The sequence below is a fragment of the Garra rufa genome, chromosome 10 (genome assembly GCF_049309525.1).
Source record: "Garra rufa chromosome 10, GarRuf1.0, whole genome shotgun sequence".
Taxonomy (NCBI): Eukaryota; Metazoa; Chordata; class Actinopteri; order Cypriniformes; family Cyprinidae; genus Garra; species Garra rufa.
In genome coordinates, this window is record NC_133370.1 from 6,719,478 (window position 1) to 6,740,845 (window position 21,368).

The following is a 21,368-nucleotide window of genomic DNA, read 5'->3' on the forward strand; positions in this document are numbered from 1 at the left end:
ATTTGTTTTTGTCATTTTTATTATAATTATTTTTAAATATTACTATTTAGGTTTTTTATTTCAGTTTTAGTTTTAGTTATTTTTCTAGTTAGCAATTTACTTAAATCTTATTTCAGTTGCAGGGCAACATTAAAAATCTTACTGTTCCAAAACCTATATATGATAGTTTTAATTCGTATTTTGAATTTTATTTTATATTTTTTGTTTCTGTTTTGTATTTTGATAATTTTGTTATACTGGTCAACAGATTCATGTTTTTCAGGGCTGATGCTGATACCGATTATTACAGATCAAGTAGACCGATAACCAATATTTTGAACCGATATATATATGTCTGGTGTAAGATAAAAATGTATATAAAAATTACGAATAACTAGGGCTCTGACAAAAAGTCTTTAAATGCTTTTAAATTATTTTATCTGCACTTTTTTTAAACGATCAATACAAATAACAATAAAAAAAGCTTAATATCGGCACCGATAATTGGTTGACTCCTATTTTGTTATGTGCTTTTTTGTTTAATAATGTTACTATTTAGGTTTATTTATTTATTTAATTGAGATTTGATTGTTTGATTATACTTCAAATTTCCACTAGAAATATAGTACTTTGTACCTATATATAGTACTGTATATATTATATAGTAATATAGTACTTTACTACCTATGTTATTTTAGTATTATTTTTATTTTATATTTAATGTTTTTATATTAGTTCTTATTATTATTCTAAATTATTTTTTTTTAAATAATACTATTTAGGGTTTTTATTTCAGTTTTAGTTATACATTTCTAGTTTTTACAAACTAAAATATACGACTAAAACTAAAACTGAAATAAAAACCTAAATAGTTTAAAATAATAACATGACAATAAATACTCAAATAGTACAATTAATAAGTTAACTTATTTCAGATTGTTGCCAATGCAACATTTCTAATTTTCATTTCATTTAAATATTTCATCCAATATTAAAATTTTATTTTATTTTTATATTAACTAACAAATATGGTATTAATTCCACAGATTTTTTCAAGGAGTGATCACACTTCACAACATCTCTTTTCCCCCAAAGCAATTAAGTATCTCTGTATATTTCCCGTGATCACTCTGTGAAACTGAAATTGCTCAAATAATCATTTAGGGGATGTTTTGTCCTCCTCATTAGGAGACGTGTGAATGTGGTTTACACGCTCGTGCGGAAGACGAGTGGCCCATTTAGTGTTACTGTCAGTAACCTTCCCAGCCTTTTTTAATGAGCGTGTATCACATCAGTGCCGGTATTCAAAACACCCCCATCTCCTTCTTCATGTGCAGATTTCTTGTTCCCAGAGATATGGACTGGAGTTATGAATAATTGAGCTATTAGCGCTCGCATGGATAGAGAACCGCGTCTGGTAAATCGACCACCAAAGATGCTGCAAACCATAGCAGCTAATGTCTTTCAGGAAAATAGAGATCGAAGATGACAAGAACAACAGGACGGAAATGGTTGCGTTATTATATATTTCCCTCATTTCCTGAAAAAAAATGCGTAGAAATGCAGAATTTAAGGCGAGCGCTTGGGAGATTAAATGCATCAAGACGCATGCTATGTTTAGATCGAGTCGTGCTGAGAAATAGTGCTCTTGTTATTTATTTTAGTCAAATGTACCATCTGAATGTGGTTTAAAAAAAAGCCAACTCATTTAGGTTGTTCTTCAGTTTCCTATTTAAATTGTATTTCTCTTTCTGTTCATATTGTCACAGCCCTGTGGAGGCAAACTGCAGATTGATGAGGGATGATGTCCTGCAGTGTGAATAATACAGATGCAGTCGACACACAATGGCGCTCATATGCAATATTATGTGGGCATGTGAAAATATACTGCTTCACTCACTTCAAGCTGAAATGAGTTTTTACTGTAAACGTCCATTTTATTTCTCCAAACTTTTTTATTTCTCAATTATTTCTATTTTAATTCTACACAAGAGTATTTAGGTAACTCTCTTGTAAAATGCCTGAAAATACCTTTAATATTGGTAAAATAGTTTTTTTTTTTTTTTCGTTTTTTTTTTCCAAATATTTTATTTTATTTTTAGAGAAATAGAAAAAAACTCTCATTGAAAAACACATATACAATTTATTTATTTATTTATTTTATTTTATTTTTTCAATTTTGATTTGATTTGACTTAATTTTATTTATTTATTTTTATTTAATTAATTCATTCATTTTGTATTAGTTTCGCTGTGGCCATAAAGACGATATGCAGTTTGGAGGATGGTTTTTATTTTTTTATTTTTAGAGAATTAAAAACAGAAGTTCTAAGTAAAAAAAAAAAAAAAAAAAACTCATTTCTGTGCAGATAATCAAAACCCACATCTTGAAAGTGTCCACACACTTGTCAAATCATTCCTACACTCCTTTCATGTATTTTTATTTTATTGTATTAATTTTGTTTTATTATTGTTATTACTAATATTATTATTATTATTTTATTAAGAACCAGATATATTTATTATTTTTAGGAATACACTTTTATATTTATTTATTTTATCATTTTATTCAGCAGTGCTATAGTGAATATTATTTGTTTTTACTTTAAATGTCCATTTTATTTCACAACACTTTTAGATTATTCCTATTTTAAATCTACACAAGAGTAATTAGGTAACTCTCATGAAAAAGCCTAAAAATCCCCTTAACCTTGGAAAAATTGTTTTTAATGTATTTTTATTTTATTGTATTAATTTTGTATTATTATTATTATTATTATTATTATTATTATTATTATTATTAACCAATATAGTGAATATTGTTTATTTTAAAATATCAATTTTAATTTACAATTTATAATTTATTCCTATTTTTAGGAATACAATTTTATTATTTTTAATTCATAATTTTTTTTAGCAGTGCTAGAGTAAATATGATTTGTTTTTACTGTATATGTTCATTTTATTTCACAATGCTTTTAAATTGTTCCTATTTTAATTTTACATAAGAGTAACTGGGTAACTCTCATGAAAAAAAAAATCCTAAAAAAATCCCCTTAACCTTGGTAAAATATTTTTTAATGTATTTTTATTTTATTTTATTAATTTTGTATTATTATTATTATTATTATTAATAATAATAATAATAATATTAACCACTATAGTGAATATTGTTTATTTTAAAATATCTATTTTATAATTTATTCCTATTTTAAGGAATATATTTTTATTTTTAATTTATATTTTTATTTTGCATATATATGTATTTTATTATTATTATTATTATTATTATTATTATTATTATTATTATTATTATTATTATTATTATTATTTTATCAAGAACCACTATAGTGGATATATTGTTTATTTTCATTTTATTAATTCATTATTTCATTTTTTATTTCACAATACTTTTAATTTATTCCTATTTTAATTTTACACATGTAATAAATATATATATATAATTAATGAAAAAAGTCTTAAAATATTTTTAACTATGGTAAAATTTTGTATTATGTTTCTGTTCTGTTGTAAAAAATGTATTTTTATGAATACATTTTTATTATTTTTAATTTATTATTTTATTTAGCATTTTCACTGTTAATTTTAATGTATAGTATTATTTTTAATGAACCACTGTTATTCATATTTTAATTTTATATGGATTAAAAAAAAAAACTTAATCTCTTTAACCGTGGTAAAAGTTATTATTATTTTTTTAATACTAATAATTTTTGTTTATTATTATTGTTTGGTTTGTTGTTGATTTAATTTGTTAATCAAGTAGCCCTATAGTGGAAGTACCACTTTTATTATTCTTTTTTTTTAAGGAACCACTATTATTCATATTTATATTTATTTGTTTTAGACAAGTTGGATGGGGAACGCTCATGTAAAAAAGCGTAAAAGTTTCCTTAAGCATAATAAAATAGCCATTATTTTTATTTTATTTTATTATTATTTTTTCTCTTTAAGTTTTCACATTTTCATGCTTGCACAGAATATATTTCTTCCCTGAATACTAATATCCTGAGTAACTAGTGTTCGGCACAAAACTGTACCTCTCTCCAGCTGTTCTCTTCTGTGCCTGTTAAATCAGCTCTGCGTTTCTGATTATGTGTCTATTTGTGTGTATATTTATGTCTGTTCGCTCGCTGGCTGTAGCGACTCAATAGAGCTTTGTAATTTGCTGCATTAGAAAAAACAGCAGGAGGACTTTATCAGCAGAGCGCCGCTTCTAACAAATTCAGCGGAAAGTATCAGGACAGTAAGTACGAGATTTCAAGAACATGAGCCACTGCTGTAGCTGAATTGTGTGGTTTGGCATTGTTTTTGTATAGTATGTACTATAGATAGGACCAAAATGCCATTTGAAGTTGTGTAATCCTGCATGTTTCAGAGTGAAACATGATATTAAACCAAAAATGTAGGGCCATACTTGACTTTGTCCATTGGGAATTTGTTAGATAATTTTCCATCACAGGAATAAATTACATTTTAAAACAATTTTACTATTTTAAAATAGTTTTACAATTTTACTAATTCTGATCAAATAAATTCCGCCTTGATGAGCACTGACTATTTTTGACTTTTTTCAAAAATATTGGCGCCCCCAAACTTTTAAATTATTTTGTATAAGCTGACAGAATTTTAGACAAGTAAAGCCATTTTAGAAGATTTTGTGTTAAATAGACCATAAAAGTGATGAAAGTAAACAGGTTTGACTTTTATTTAATTTATTTTATTTTATTTTATTTTATTTTATTTTATTTTATTTTATTTTATTTTATTTTATTTTATTTTATTTTATTTTATTTTATTTTATTTTATTATTTTAGAGAAATTAAAACAGAAATCTCATGGTAAAAATAATAACATTTATTTATTTATATTTTATTTATTTTCCGGTATTTATTTATTTATTTCCATGTGACCACACAATAGGATACGTGGTTTGGTGGATGGGCGGATGTATTTTGTTTTATCTTATTTTTTTTAGAGAATTCAAAACAGAACTCTCATTGAAAAACAAATATAAAATGTATTTATTTTTATTTTATTGTGTTTGTGTTTCTTTCTTTTTTTTTCAAATTTTATTTTGTTTTACTTTTTTAATTAATTAATTTATTTATTTATTTAATTAATTAATTTTTTAATTAATTTCCCTGTTTGGAGGATGGATTTTTTTAATTTTATTTTATGTTTAGAAAAAATATAAACAGAACTCTCATTAAAACACAAATATAAAATTTCCCTGTGACCATAAAAAGGATATGTGGTTCGGTGGAAGGATATATATTTTATTTTATTTTTAGAGAAATAAAAACAGAACTCTCATAAAAATATTTGTTTTTTATTTATTTATTTTTCATTTGGCTGTGACCATACAGAGGATATGCAGTTTGGAGGATGGATTTTATTTTATTTTATTTTTAGAGAAATAAAAACAGAACTCATTGAAAAAAAACATAAAATAATTTTTTTTTTTTTTTTTTTTTCAGTTTAGATTTTATTGTACTTATTTGTGTTTATTTATTTATTTTTAATTCATTAATTAATTTTGTATTAATTTCCTTATGGCCATACAGAGGATATGTGGTTTGGAGGATGGATTTATTTTATTTTATTTTATTTTATTTTATTTTATTTTATTTTATTTTATTTTATTTTATTTTATTTTATTTTATTTTATTTTATTTTATTTTATTTTATTTTATTTTATATTTAGAGAAATAAAAACAGAACTCTTTGTTTTTTATTTATAATTTTATTTAATTATTATTTTTTTTTTTTTTTTCATTTTTAGTTTATTGTATTTATTTATTAATTTTTCACTTACCTGCAACCATACAGAGGATATTCAGTTTGGAGGATGGATTTTATTTTATTTTTAGAGATATAAAAAAAGAATTCTCATTGAAAAACACATATAAAATGTATTTATTTTTATTTTATGTTTTTTTTTTTTTTTTTTCAATTTTATTTTACTTAATTTTATTCATTTATTTTTAATTAATTAATTAATTTTGTGTTAATTTCTCTGTGGCCATAAGGAGGATATGCGGTTTGGAGGAAGGTTTTTATTTTTTTTTATAAAAAAAAAATATATATTTTATTGTGTGTGTGTGTGTGTGTGTGTGTGTGTGTGTGTGTGTTTTTAATAATTTCCCTGTGACCATACAGAGGATGGTTTGGAGGATGGAAGGATGTATTTTGGTATTATTATAACTAGAAAATTTTGCCACCCTCATTTCTGTGCAGATAATCAAAACCCACATCTTGAAAGTGTCCCCACACTTGTCAAATCATTCCTACGCTCCTGGATTTGGTTGGTGGAGGCATGCTGGGAGAATTACTAAAACATTGAAGCAGCTCTTTAGACACACATTTGGAAAGAAAGGAGCATATTCCTCCTGAACTGGGTTTCTAAATAGCATTAAATAGATCAATATTTCATAGTCAAAAGATCTGGTGCATTATTTTCCAAGTTGAAGTTTGTGTCATGAATAAGTATAAATCAAGATCCATCTCTGAATCCTCAGAGGATATGAAGTGTTTGTCTTGGGATTGTTGCTGTTTGCGTAAGCAGTGAATGAAGGTTGAAAATGAAATTATGCAAGGCTCAAAGGGTGTACGATTTTCATATATTCATCTTTGGGAGTAATCCAGAGATAAACAATCCCAGACAATAAGCTCTAGGTGTATAATATAGTGTATTTATTATCATATGAAGATGAAATTTATGACTGCGAGCTGGAGCTTCTGTCACGCTGAGAGCATCAACTGTGCCGTTGGCTGTGTCCCATATCACTAAGGTGCCAGATATGCAGTTTTTGGTGTCCCAACTATTCACTAAATATGTCAACTGTTGTTAGGCTGTCTTTTTGATGTGATTTGTGGTTCTCAATTTGGGAATAGCAGTTTCTTTGCCATTGTAAGTTAATTTCCTGCGACTGTTAGCTAGCTGGCAAAGTTGGAGAAATTCTTTTTTTTTTTTTTGGTGCTGAAATATTATTTATGCATTATATGCAAATGAAAGTTAAATGCTTTGTTTTCACTATTGTTCATTTAATTTACAATATTTTTAATGAATTTTTGTATTGTAACAATTTTTGTATTAATTGTCCTGTGACCATACAGAGGATGTGCAGTTTGGAGAATTATTTCATTTTATTTATTTTTATTATTATATTATATTTATTTTTATTTTATTATTTTATTATATATGTTTATATTTATTTTGAGAAATAAAAACTTTAAAAAATAAAAATTTATTTATTTTAATTTTATTGTGTTTTTCCCAATTTTTATGTTATTTTAATTATTTCATTCATTCATTCATTCATTCATTCATTTCCCTGTGACCATACAGAGGATATGTGGTTTGGTGGATGGATGGATTTTTTCTCTCATGTGGAAAAAAATAAATGTATTTATTTTTATTTTATTGTATTTTTACCTATTTTTATTTTATTTTATTTTATTTTATTTTATTTATTTATTTTTATTCATTTCCCTGTGACCATACACTGGAAATGCGGTTTGGAGGATGTATTTTATTTTATTTTAATTTTAGTGAAATAAAAACAGAAATCTTATGGAAAAAATATTTATTTATTTATTTATTTATCCCCTGTGACCATACAAATATGTGAATTGGATGGATGGATTTTATTTAATTTTTTAATTTTTATTTATTTTATTTTTAGAGAAATGAAAATAGAAAATAGAAATCTCATGAGAAAATATAAAAACATTAATTTATTTATATCAATACTTATTTATTTATTCATGTAGGTAGTTAGTATTAATTTCCATACAACCATACAGAGGATATGTGGACATTATTTTATTTTTAGATAAATAAAACAACTTTCATGAAAAAAGTAAAAAATCTATATATTATACTATTTGTTTATTTATTTATTTGTTTATTTCCACCAAACAGATGGATTTTGTTTTATTTAATTTATTTATTTTTATTAATTTCCCTGTGATCATACAGAGGATAAGCAGTTTGGAAGAAGGATAGGCTTTATTTTATTTTATTTTATTTTATTATTTAATTTTTTTTTATGAAATGAAATAAAAATGAATAAATAATTCCACCAAGTATATTGTTAATTTAGTTTTGATTCAATACAATGCATATAAAATACATTAATCTCCTTTTTTTCTAGTGGGATCCAATTGGATTTGGAACTGTCTGTTTTCTAATATCAATTTTTAGGTTTACGTTACATTTATGAATTGCTGTGGCATTCTTTGAATTCTTGACACTCTTGCCATTTTTCTACATATGAAAATCTAGAAATTTGTTCTTCTTTTATGAAAATAGATTGCAATGCTAGCATGAACATCAAAAATAAACAAAATACTATACTACTGTATACTATTAAGGACTATCCATTGGCATATCATTTAGCATATCTTCCAGTCAGACCTCTTCTGTACAATCCTTCCTCTGAAAGAGGATTTCCATCGATGCCACAAGAGAAGCAGAATAAGTCACTTTGCATCAGCTTCTTTTTATTTCTCCTCACGTTGTGTACGAGTCAAACTGACACACTCGATTGAGTCGTGGCGCTGTAAGCCGCTGTCAGTCTCTCATGATCTCACGCTGACATTTCCTTTGAAGCGCGCTCCTATCCGCCGCGTGATGGCGGAGTATTGAGAACATTGTGACGGTGTTTGTCAGAATCATAATTTCTCTTTCATGTCTCCCCACTGGCAGCCGCTCAGGACGAGCTTTAGTAACAATACAAGGAGGACGTGACGAACTGACTGATTTGTCACAAAAGCACAGAGAAATAATATTTATTTATTCTTACATGAAGCCAGACGTGTAAAATCCCAGCGTACTGGACCGAATCAAGGCCTTTTGGTTTCATTTTAACAAATGAAATGGAACTCAAGGAGAAATGGAGAAGTTTTAGGCGTGTGGCTGTAAAGTGCCCTTAAATGTGTCCTGGGAGATTGTAACGTACAGCCGTGATTGAAGCAGCCTTGTCGTATCCAGCTCTGGCTTTGTTTTCTTTCATCTGTGCAGCATCACAAGCTTTGTTTTTGTTTTTCTTGCCATCACAAGCCTCTTTGTTTCTTCCTCTTCGTTCGGTTGGCTTTGTCACATTAAAATCAACAATCTCGGTATCCAAAAACACATTTCCTTAACCTGCCATCTTTAAAAGAGTAGTTCACTTTCAGAACAAAAATTTACAGATAATGTACTCACTCCTTTGTCCTTCAAGATGTACATGTCTTTCTTTCTTCAGTCGTAAGGAAATTGTGTTTTTTGAGGAAAACATTTCAGGATTTCTCTCCATATAGTGGACTTCTATGGTGCCCCTGAGTTTGAACTTCCAAAATGCAACTTCAAAGGGCTCTAAATGATCAAAGCCGAGGAAAGAAGGGTCTTATCTAGAAAAACGATGGGTCATTTTCTAAAAAAAATTACAATTTATATACTTTTCAACCTTAAATGCTCGTCTTGTCTAGCTCGGCAAGACGAGCATTTGAGATTAAAAAGTATATAAGTTAAAATAACCAATCGTTTCGCTAGATAAGACCCGTGTTCATAGGCTGGGATCATTTAGAGCCCTTTGAAGCTGCATTTAAACTGCATTTTGGAAGTTCAAACTCGGCGGGCACCATAGAAGTCCACTATATGGAGAGAAATCCTGAAATGTTTTCCTCAAAAAACACCATTCTTTACGTTTGAAGAAAGAAAGACATGAACATCTTGAATGACAAGGGGGTGAGTACATTATCTGTACATTTTTGTTCTGAAAGTGAACTACTCCTTTAACACACATGCACAGCTGAAAGATGTATGAAGTGAACCTGTTTCTAAATCAAGACTAGGGCCATACAATTTCCAAAATGCGGAAAACATACTGAATGGCGAAATACAGTCATATAAATGGAATTTACTGTATAATGTGGAATGTCATGGAATTTGCTGAAATTTGGATGAATAAATGAGCAATATCATACCAGTAGACATGAAGACCTCGCCAACCTAGACGGCCATCGTCGCTACACCACAGGAACCTGATGAGTTCTCTACAGTCGGACATTGGTACAAACTGCTGGTTTCGTCTGGCCAGAGGAGAACTGGTCCCCCGACTGAGCCTGGTTTCTCCCAAGGTTTTTTTCTCCATTTCTGTCACCTGTGGAGTTTTGGTTCCTTGCCGCTGTCGCCTCTGGCTTGCTTAGTTGGGGACACTTTCCAGCGATATCGTATACTATTTGAACTGAACTGACGATGATATCACTGAATTCATTGATGAACTGCCTTTAACTGAAAATTGATTATTTACAATAATGCGTTACTTACACACTATTGTCCTGTTTGAATACTGTGCAGTTGCTTTGACAAAATCTGTATTGTTAAAAGCGCTATATAAATAAAGGTGACTTGACTTGACTTGACATGAAATACAGTGTTGGAAATAGTTACTTTCAAAAGTAATGCATAACAATTTTGAGTTACTCCCTAAAAAAAGTAACTAATTACGTTACTTACTTTTTATGGAAAGTAATGCGTTATGTTACTTTTGCGTTACGTTTTAAATCTGGCTTGCTTGTTTGTTGTTTAATATAAAAAGTTCTATTTTTGGCGAATTCTGTTTTACACCAAAAGCCTCAGGCTTAGAAAAATGTAAATTAACGTCTGTACAGTTGGCTGCAGAAAAAATATGTCAGCTCTTGATAATAAAAAAAGGAAAGCAAATGTTAGATTATTAGATTTAGATTTTTGCTTATTATTACGGATAAATTGGATCACTGAAGGTCGGCAGCAAAGACATTGTTTAAAAAAATGGGATTAAATACATAAAGGATATCTGTATTATTTAACATGTTTAATCATTGCAGATTTGCATCGAATTTTATAGTTTTTAATCATTTTGAGAAATACTGTATCTTTTTTTTAGCGAGTGAGATGAATAAATGCATGTTCACATTTATTCTAGAACTAAAGTAACATCTTACTCATAATTTCTCTCAACATGGGGACAGGAGAGCTTTTAATTAATAAATGGGTGGGGGGGGTAACTGGTGTTACTTATTTGAAAAAGTAACTCAGATATTTTCTTGTCAATAAAGAAGTAATGCGTTACTTTAATAATTACTTGGAAAAAGTATATAATTACGTAACTTGCATCACTTGTAATGCGTCACCCCCAACACTGTGATTTGGCCATAGCGTGCCGATATACAACCATATCTAATGTCTACGAGTGTGATATTGTGTTTATACAACAGTTCGACAGTACAAGTGTGTAAATACATAAGAAACAACAACAGAGTGCATTTAAAAACCCTCAAATTTTGTTACTAATTCAAAAAAGTCACTTTAGAACTAGTAACAAAAAAATGTTAAGTTTTTTATTAGTGTATTATGCAGAGTATTATGAGAGAAATGGACTGTGCATCTGAGACAGCATTTTTTTTAGCTCAATCTCATATTCACAATAACACATTAGTTTAAATGTCCGCTGAGGAAAGCGATATCTTTGTCATACTATCTTTTCATGTGTTTATGGTGATTTCTAATGACAGCGCTGCTCAGTGCATTTATTGGCTGCATGTTACATTGGATGCTTCTTTGTTTACAACCCTGTTTCAGTCTCTTTCAATATTAAAAAAGAGTCTTTATGGCTGACTCACTCATAAAAACTGTTTCTTGTCACTATCAAAGCTGAATTTTCAGCATCATTACTCCAGTCTCTAGTGTCACATGATCCTTCAGAAATCATTCTAATATACTGATTTATTACTTTTATCAATGTCGAAAACAGTTTTACTGCTTTATTTATCAAAGAATCCTTATCACAGGTTCCCAAAAAAAAAAATATTAAGCAGCACAACTGTTTCCAACACTGATAATAAATCATCATATTAGAATGATTTCTGAAGGATCATGTGACACTGAAGACTGGAGTAATGATGCTGAAAATTCAGTTTTGCATCACAGGAATAAATTAAAGTATATTAAAATAGAAAACCGTTATTTTAAATTGCATCAACATTTTACAATATTAAATTTTTTCTGTATTTTTAATCAAATTAACACAGCCTTGATGAGCAAAAAAGTCTCCTTTAAAAATCTTACTGATCCCAAACATTTAAGCGGCAGTGTATACATATAAAAACCTTCAAAATATACATAGGGGGAAAAAATGAAGTTTAGTGCATGTATGGGAGCCCATTTCTAGCACTCTATAAAAAATTAAAATATTATTTGTGACTTTTTATTTTTTTTTTTTGCAATTCAAGAATTGTGGGATATAAATTTGCAATTGCGAGAAATAGGGTCAGAATATATACTTGCAATTCTGACTTTATAGCATGCAGTTGCAACTTTATATCATAATTCTGACTTTATGACTTGCAGTTGCATGTTTATATCCGGCAATTCTGAGGAAAAAAGTCTTAATTATGAGTTTATATCTTTAATTTCTGAGAAAAATGTCAGAATTGCAAGATTTAAACTTGCAAATGTGAGAAGAAAGGTCAGAAATGTGAGATAAAAAAAATCACAATTATGTTATTTTTCATTCAGTGGCAGAAACAGACTTCCATATCTATGTTCCATATCAAGTGGAAAAAAGCTCACTTTGAGAAAATGGCTTTTACAGATATGTATTATAATTGAACTCTACAAAATAGATAAAATGCAAATAGATGCAAAAAATGCAAATAGATAAAGTGTAATAAAATAAAAACTTAAAAGAGTATTTTAGATGTTTTCTTTCCAGAGGCCTGAATAAAGGCATGCTATGGAGGCAAAATAGCTCAAAATCTGATGAAAAAACGGAGGTTTTGCCTGTAGTGACTAGCCTTAAATGTTTTTTTCTTACTTAGCTGAGCTGATTGTCTCTGGAGGGATATTCAATGTGTTTTCCAGGTTCAATGGAGTGTAATAATTACACTCGGCATCAAGAGGCTTTTCGACCCGTTAGCTTCTTGCTAACGGCACTCAGCATCAAATAGAGAAGCGTGACCCTTCACTTATGTGCGCTAAAGCACTATAAATAATCATCCACTTTAACTAGGAGATATCTGGATCAGTTTCATTTCAATTCAAACTGAATAGTGTAAATAACACAATCTGATGCAGGATAACAGCCAATGCTGTTCTTCTTTTGATAATAACATTGCAATGTTAAAAAATACCAAAAAAGTAATTTCAGATTTTAAAATTATTTGAAATTAAACTTTAATGAAAACGTATGCCTAATGCAGCATGAATCAATTATGCAGTTGACTGTCTTTTAAGTGCATTATTTGCACTAGATAGATAGATAGATAGATAGATAGATAGATAGATAGATAGATAGATAGATAGATAGATAGATAGATAGATAGATAGATAGATAGATAGATTCCACAGGTGTTCACGATAGAAAGAAAAATGCATTTGTTGCTTTTAGTTAAAATGACATGTACCTTGAAACACTGTTCTTGTTGCTATGACGATAGGATGGGAGCCATATTATTTTCCATTTCAGCTAACTATCTAATTAGCTGTTGAGTGCTGTTGGTACAAGTTAGCTGCATGAAAACAACAATCTTCCTTATTAGAATACTTTATTTATCCCAATTTTGCATGGCTGATGGTTTCAAAGACGGCAACATTTACTGTTTGAACAGGTTAGAGCAATTTGGGGAAGCCTAAAATCAACATTAAATATTTATTTACATTTACATTTATTCATTTAGGAGACTGTTTTATCCGAATTGCTTACAAAAGATTCAGCATTCTTAAGATGGTCTTAAATAGTTTTAGAAGATCAGTGCACAGTTAGTTGTGCTTCCTGGTTAAACTACTTTGCACTTTGCAGATATTTTACCAGATACACTCTTAAAAATAAAGGTTTATTGGCATTGATGATTCCATGAAGAACCTTGAACATCCATGGAACCTTTTAAATTCAGAAAAGGTTCTTTATAGTCAACAACGGTTCTTCAGATTTTTAAAATGTTCACTGCAAAAGCACCCTTTTGTTTTAAACTTTATTTTTATTTTATTTTTTGTGTATTTAATGATAAAAAAAAAAACATATTTTATAATGAAAGTTTTGAGTCAGAAGTCCAGTTGCATAAATGCTTGTTTTGTCTAGCAGTAGTTTTGCCTTTTTAAAAAACTTATTGGACATTTTTGTTAATAATGCAAAAACTTTAATTTAATACAATTAAATGCAAAGAAAAGAAAAAGCAAGAAAGGACAAAAAATACAGTAAGCAAGTAATGTATGACTTAATATAGCATATTTCTAACTAAACCAGGAGGGTTTTAATATCATGTTGACTTTAAATTGTAAAGGACTTAAAGGAATAGTTCACCAAATATATGTGGATGAGTTTGTTTCTTCATTGGAACAGATTTTGAGAGAAATCTAGCATTCCATCACTCACTCACCAATAGATCCTCTGCAGTGAATGTGTGCTGTCAGAATGAGAGTCCAAACAGCTGATAAAAACATCACAATAATCCACAAGTAATCCACACCACTCCAGTCCATCAACTAACATCTTGTGAACCCAAAAGCTGGCCTAAATCCACAATCCCTAATAACTTCACAAACATAAAACACAAACATAAAAATGTCTTAATTATGCATTTGTTTCTTACAAACACACAGCTTTTCTCATCACAAGATGTAGGGGCAGCCATGGCCTAATGGTATGAGTTGGGCTTGTAACCCAAAGGTTGCCGGTTCAATTCCCACACCAGCAGGAACTGAAGGCGAGGATAAACAGTGCTCTTTCCATGACTGAAGTGCCCTTGAGCAAGGCACTGAACCAGTTGCTCCCTGGGCGCTGGAGCAATGGCTGCCCACTGCTCCGGTGTGTGTTCACAGTGTTTGTGTGTGTGTGTGTTCCTGGTATTCATCACATTGTGGGGACCAAATGTCCCCACAAGGATAGGAATACCAGTAGATTTTGACCTTGTGGGGACATTTCTCAGGTCCCCATGAGGAAACAGGCTTAGAAATCATGCACAATGAGTTTTTTTGATGAAGTAAAAGTGTGCACAATCTCCTGTGAGGGCTAGGTTTAGGTGTAGGGTAGGTGTAGGGCAATAGAAAGTACGGTTTGTAAAAGTCCGGGGATAGAGTGCTAGGCCGAAAGGAAGAACTCTGTATTGGTAAGCTTTGCCCCTGAAAACAAACCTCAAGAACTTCCTGTGTTGAGGAAGGATGGAGACGTGAAAGTAAGCGTCTTTTAGATCTATCGTGACAAACCATTCCTTGGACCTGATTTGAGACACGACTTGACTGACAGTTAGCATTCTGAACTTCAGTTTCTTGACTGAGCGGTTCAGCCGTCTGAGATCTAAGATGGGCCGCAGCCCTCCATCCTTCTTGGTAACAATGAAGTACCGGCTGTAGAACCCGGCCTCTCTGTCTGGAAGAGGGACCACCTCGATGGCCTCCTTCTTCAGAAGAGAATTTACTTCTTGCTCCATAACCAGACCCTGCTCGGGGCTCACCAGAGTAGGAAATACCCCGTCGAAAGGTGGCGGCGGAATGCCGAATTGGATATAATAACCTTTCTCTACAGTGCGCAGGACCCAAGCAGATACATTCGGCAGTAGTTTCCACGCTGCCAGAAAGTCTACTAATGGAACCAGCCTCTCGAGACTGGTTTCTGGTGTTACTAGAGGTATTGATTCTATGATCTGTAACAGCTGGCTGGCAGGAGACACCTGAATCAATTTCTCTGAGGACCTCCGTAGGGTAGAGATTGCCGCGCCCTGTAACACTGGCAGGGTTAGCTGACCAATCTCCTGAGGGCCTCGAGGAAGAACGGGCACCGTGAACTGTTGTGAGAACCGTTCCTCCCCGAGAGGGGCTGCCCTCATTGGCCCTGAGCCATGATTGTCAGGGCCGTTTAGCCGAGGACCTCTTGGACTGGAGGATGACCCTCAGCTCAGGCCTCGTCTTCGAGGCCCCTGGCTTAGAGCATTGCTGGCCCCGCCCTCTAGGTCTGTCCGGAGGGGTACGGGACGCAACGCTCTTTTTCTGTGTCTCCTGGTATGAGGAGCTGGTACACGGCTGGGACTGCTCCCATCCAGCAGTCCCAGAGGAATAGACACGGCGGGGGAGGTAACGCTGGAACGCCGCCGCTTGTTTCCTAGCCTCCTGGTATCTGTTGACGACTTCATTGACTGAGTCGCCAAACAGGCCAGAAGGCTGAAGCTGGGCGTCCAGAAGGAGGACCCTGTCCTTCTCTTTCATGTCGGACAGGGTCAGCCACAGATGCCTCTCCGCCACCACCAGGGCTGCCATAGACCGCCCAACAGCACAGGCGGTCTCCTTGGTGGCACGGAGAGCAAGGTCTGCTGTGCGGCGTAACTCCGACATGTTTACCTCCCGACCGTCATCTAAATCCTTGAGCAGGTCGGCCTGGTACGCTTGCAAGATAGACATAGTATGCAAGCATGCACCGGCCTGACCTGCCGCCGTGTACCCCTTGCCCAACAAGCTCGAAGTTGTTTTAAGAGGCTTGGAGGGCAAGGATGGAGCCTTCAAAGATGATGCCAGGTCGGGCAACAGATAGCTAGCTAGCATCTGTTCAACCTGTGGAATCATCTTATAGCCACACTCGTCCATCCCCCCGACATTACCGTAGTAGTCGGAAGAAGGGATGAACAAGCGGGCTGAAAATGTTTTTTCCCAAGACCTCGAAACCTCAGCATGGAGGTCAGGGAAAAACGGAAGGCTTCTTCTTGGGGGTGGTGATTTAGTCCGCAGGAAGCGCTCGTCTAGTTTGCTTCTCTGCGGCTCATTCTATTGCTGTGCGGGCCAGTTTATATTCAGCTTATCGACCACACGAGTCACCACCTCCAAGAGCTCCTCATAATGTGGGGACCGGGGGAACGGTTGAATATCTTCAACAACGCTCTCCACATCAACCTCCTCGGAGGAAGACAGGAGAAGCATTGAGACCTCTTCCTGGTAGGAAGGAACCGCAGCGCGGGCTTCCTGATCCAGCAAGAGATCAATCGATCCGCCAGGTGAGGAAGGAGGTTCACCCGTCTCCATTCCCTCTAGCACAGGGGTCCCCAAACTAAGACCTGGGGGCCGAATGTGGCCCGCCCCCACATTTGGACCGGCCCTCTGAACAATGCCAGAGGCATATTTTGAAAATGTAACTTTAAATATGTTTTACTTATATCATGTCGGTATTTGATAATAAAGGTTGGCTTTCAAACTAAAATTTCCCTTAGTTATTAACATAGCCTAATCATTTGTTAAATTCATCAACAGAATGGTACATTCAACGTAATGTGTCATCGCGATCGAACAGGTGATGCTCAGGAAACCTTTGCTCAGGAAGACGTTCACACTGCGAACAGCCAGCCCCCTCAAGAGCTGACTGTGCGTGCTCCGCACCCAAGCAGACCACACACAGACTGTGTGCATCCCCACCAACAATAAAACGTTGGCAGGGAGGAGCACAACTTCTGTGGGCCTGCTCAACCGCTTTCTTATCAAAACTCTTTCCCCCTTTTTTGGTTGACATGTCTACTCAAATAAAAGTTGTGCAAACTGGCACAGAAAAACAGCAGACATGCAACAGACAGACAGTTCACACAGAGCGCTTCACTGAATGACAAAAGCTGACGCCGGCTTCAAACGCACATGCTCTTATACTTCCTGGTCGCTTACGTCACCACGCCTGTGACGTCACTCCCGTCATCTGATTGGTTACAGACTATGTTCAGAGTGAGGCTCGCCAATGGCGTTTCCCCATAGCGTTCGACGTAGCTCGAAAGGGAACTGAAGTTTAGTGCATGTATGGGAGCCCATTTCTACCACTGAATAAAAATGAAAACATTATTTGTGACTTTTTAATCTCACAATTCACTTTTTTTTGCAATTCATACTTTTTTCACAGAATTGCAAGATGTAAACTTGCAACTGCGAGAAGAACTTCACAAACATAAAACACAAACCTAACAATGTCTTTATGTATTTGTTTCTTACAGACACAGCTTTTCTCCTCACAAGATGTAGTTGATGGACTGGAGTTAATCAGCTGTTTGGACTCTCATTCTGACGGCACCCATTTACTGCAGAGGATCCATTGATGAGCAAGTAATGAAATGCAATTCTCCAAATCTGATGAAGAAACAAACTAATCTACATCTTGGATGGGCTGAGGGTGAGTACATTTTCAGCTAATTTTCATTTTTGTATGAACTAGCTAGTGCCTTGCCTTGTGTCCAACAAACTCCTCAAAGTCCTCAACTGAAGCGGTTTCAACTGGAACAATATTGCAAGGCATATGAAAGGTCAACATACGGCATACCTACTGGCCAAAACATTACTCAGTGCCTTTTTTTTCATCCAGAATGACCAGCATTATCGCAGCATGAATCAAAAGTGAAGAAACAGTCCGAGGTGAAGTGGCTAATCAAACAAGTGGGGTTCCAAAGCCTCCAGCCCTCGGCGGCACGCTAAGCGCGCTATTAAAAGAACTCAGTGAGTCAGAAGAGAGCCGTGGCGCTGAAGGGTGTTTATGGACGAGCTCCGGTATTTATAGTCATCCATCAAGAAAAATCTGCAGGGGCCTCATCACTGTAGATCAGTGTTTTTCAACCTTTTTTGAGCCAAGGTACATTTTTAATTGAAAAAAATCACAAGGCACACCAACAATCGAAACTGTAAAAAAATGTAACTCTGTGGCCTATATTAACAATATACAGCCATTCTTATCGAAGTGTCTTGAACAGGAATCAAATAAACACAAAGAAAAAAGTATTTTATGATCTTTCATATTCAGGGCTTGAAATTAACTTTTGTACTTGGTAGCACTCAAAAAGTAAGGAGCACCGAAAAAAAAATTTTTAGGAGCACCCACTGAATATTAAGGAGCACCACAACTGCCAATTGAGCAGATCAGCCAGCACTCATCCTGGCATTTCTTTTTAGTAATGCACCAAACTTAATTCTTCATGGCTGATTCTGATTGCTGATGCTTTACAAGCAAATGGGCTGACTCTAGATTCTAAAAGGCTTTTTTAAAATATTTATTTTAAACCTTAAGCAAGGGACAAGAATATATAAAGATATGAGTACATGAACAAGATGTTTATTTTCTCTATTATAGATAGAGCCATTTAAATTAGAGGCAACCACTGCATTTTTAAACAATCTATGGTAGAAATAACAAAAAATAAACTACACAATTCTTTCTTAATCCTATTAAGTGTAAACAATAAATGCAGCCATAATCAAAGTAGGCTACTCTCTCAATTTCAAAGTGAGACCAGAGACCAAATTTTTCAAGCATGATACAGAGCTATTGACAAATACACAACCTATGAACCTATTATAACCCACATATACTAATAACAGCCTAGATATGTTATGTAGCCTAATTTGTGTACATTGGGGAGTCGCTCTCTAAACCCGATGTATCAAAATTGCCTTTGAATGCGCATCCGTGTTTTGCTTTCGGTTTCGTTTTGACGATCGCACAAAACTCTCGGCTGAGCGCGCATTAACGCATTAATTTAACAAAAGAATTTGAAAGTGGGGGACCACAAACGGGATTTCGAAAAGTCTGATGTGAATGTATGCCTCGTTGTACATTATATACTGAGGCGGAGGCGCCAGAATTGCATCTGACAGAATGCGCATGATATTATATTTCTTCATAAGCATATTGTGAAGAGATTTAAATGGTCCACAATCAAAAATCACAATCAAGTCACATCACACACCCTTAATTGCAATGCAGTTTGTGCAAATCCGAAACGGAGGTTGAGAGAGAGAGAGAGAGAGAGAGAGAGAGAGAGAGAGAGAAAAACATTTGGAGCAAAAAAACGTTCGGTTTCAGCGGAGCGGAGCGCAGTCAGTGACGGAGTGATTGGCGGCTAATATCTCAAATCTGAATATAAGCTAAGAATTTAAAGATTAGGTTTAATTGGTTATGTAATATTGGAGAGAGAGCGGCTGTCAGCTCACAGCAGTCTGTGCAGTAGTTAGGCTAGCGAAAGTAAAGAAATGAAAACAAGTCGCACCACAACAATTTCTCGCACTCGCACAAATGCTCCCAAATATATTTGGTCGCGCAGATTAAATTTTGGAAGCATATGCGACCAAAATGGTCGCAATTTCGAGCCCTGATATTCCTTCTTCTGTCAAATAAAAAGTGCAATTAACAATATACAGTCATTCTTATCAAAGTGTCTTGAATAGGAATCAAACAAACACAATGAAAACAGTCTTTTTTGATCTTTCATATTTCTACCTACTCAGTGTGAAACCTGGGCCTGTTTTAGGTGAAATTGAATAATTTCCCACGGCACACCTGACGATCTCTCACGGCACACTAGTGTACCGCGGCACAGTGGTTGAAAAACACTGCTGTAGATGATCGGACATGAGCCGGGCAGAAATGCCTGCCAATTCAGACCACTTCTCTATAGCATTCATCATCATGGCAAGGTGCATTTAGGGTGGAAACATAAGGCAATTGTTTTGCATTTTTATTTATTGTTGATTTTTGTTCATTTGCATGCACAGTTACTGTTTTTATTTTTTTATTATTATTATTTTGTTCTATCTTGCTTTTTCTTTTGATTTTAATTGATTTTTTTTATTATTTTAATTATTTTACATTTTTGTAATTTGATGTAATTTATTTACATAATCAAAAAAAGTCCAGTAAGTGTTTGAAAAATGCTGCTACAGACAAAACAAGCATTTATGCAATTGGACCTTTGACTTAAAACCTTTATTTTTTAATGATAAAATATTAGTTTTAAAAGTATAAAATTGAACTTGAGACGCTGACAGGGTTCTTTTAGTATCACTGATATGCTATTATAGTTTTTGTTAAAATTGTATGTTTTTAAGTTAAAGTTTTTTGGTTTTTACTTTTTAATTTTTATTACATTTTTATTTAATTTTTAATATGTCTATATTTCTTTAAGTTACTTTAGTACTTAAACTAAACGAAAATAAGAAATGTTGCCTTGGCTACTAGTTAAAATAAAATAAGGAAAAAGATTTTAATGATTAAATATTTGTTTTAAACCAGCAAAATGTTACGATTTATTGTTTGCACTTTATTTATTTACTTATTTATTTATTTATTGTAATACTTGAGCTGCCAAGGTTATTTTACAATAGAATTATACAGTACTTTATAATACCAAACTATACTATACTATACTATGATATAGTAATTTAGAATTTAGACTATTAAAGTTTTGTTAATATTTTGAATTCTATTTTAATTTTAAGTTTTTTAATTTTCTTTTTTTAATCTATGTAGTTTTTAATTGTATGATTTTAATGTTTTTTAAAGATTTTTATTATGCTCATCAAAACTGCGTTTATTTGATCAAAAATACAGAAAAAAATAA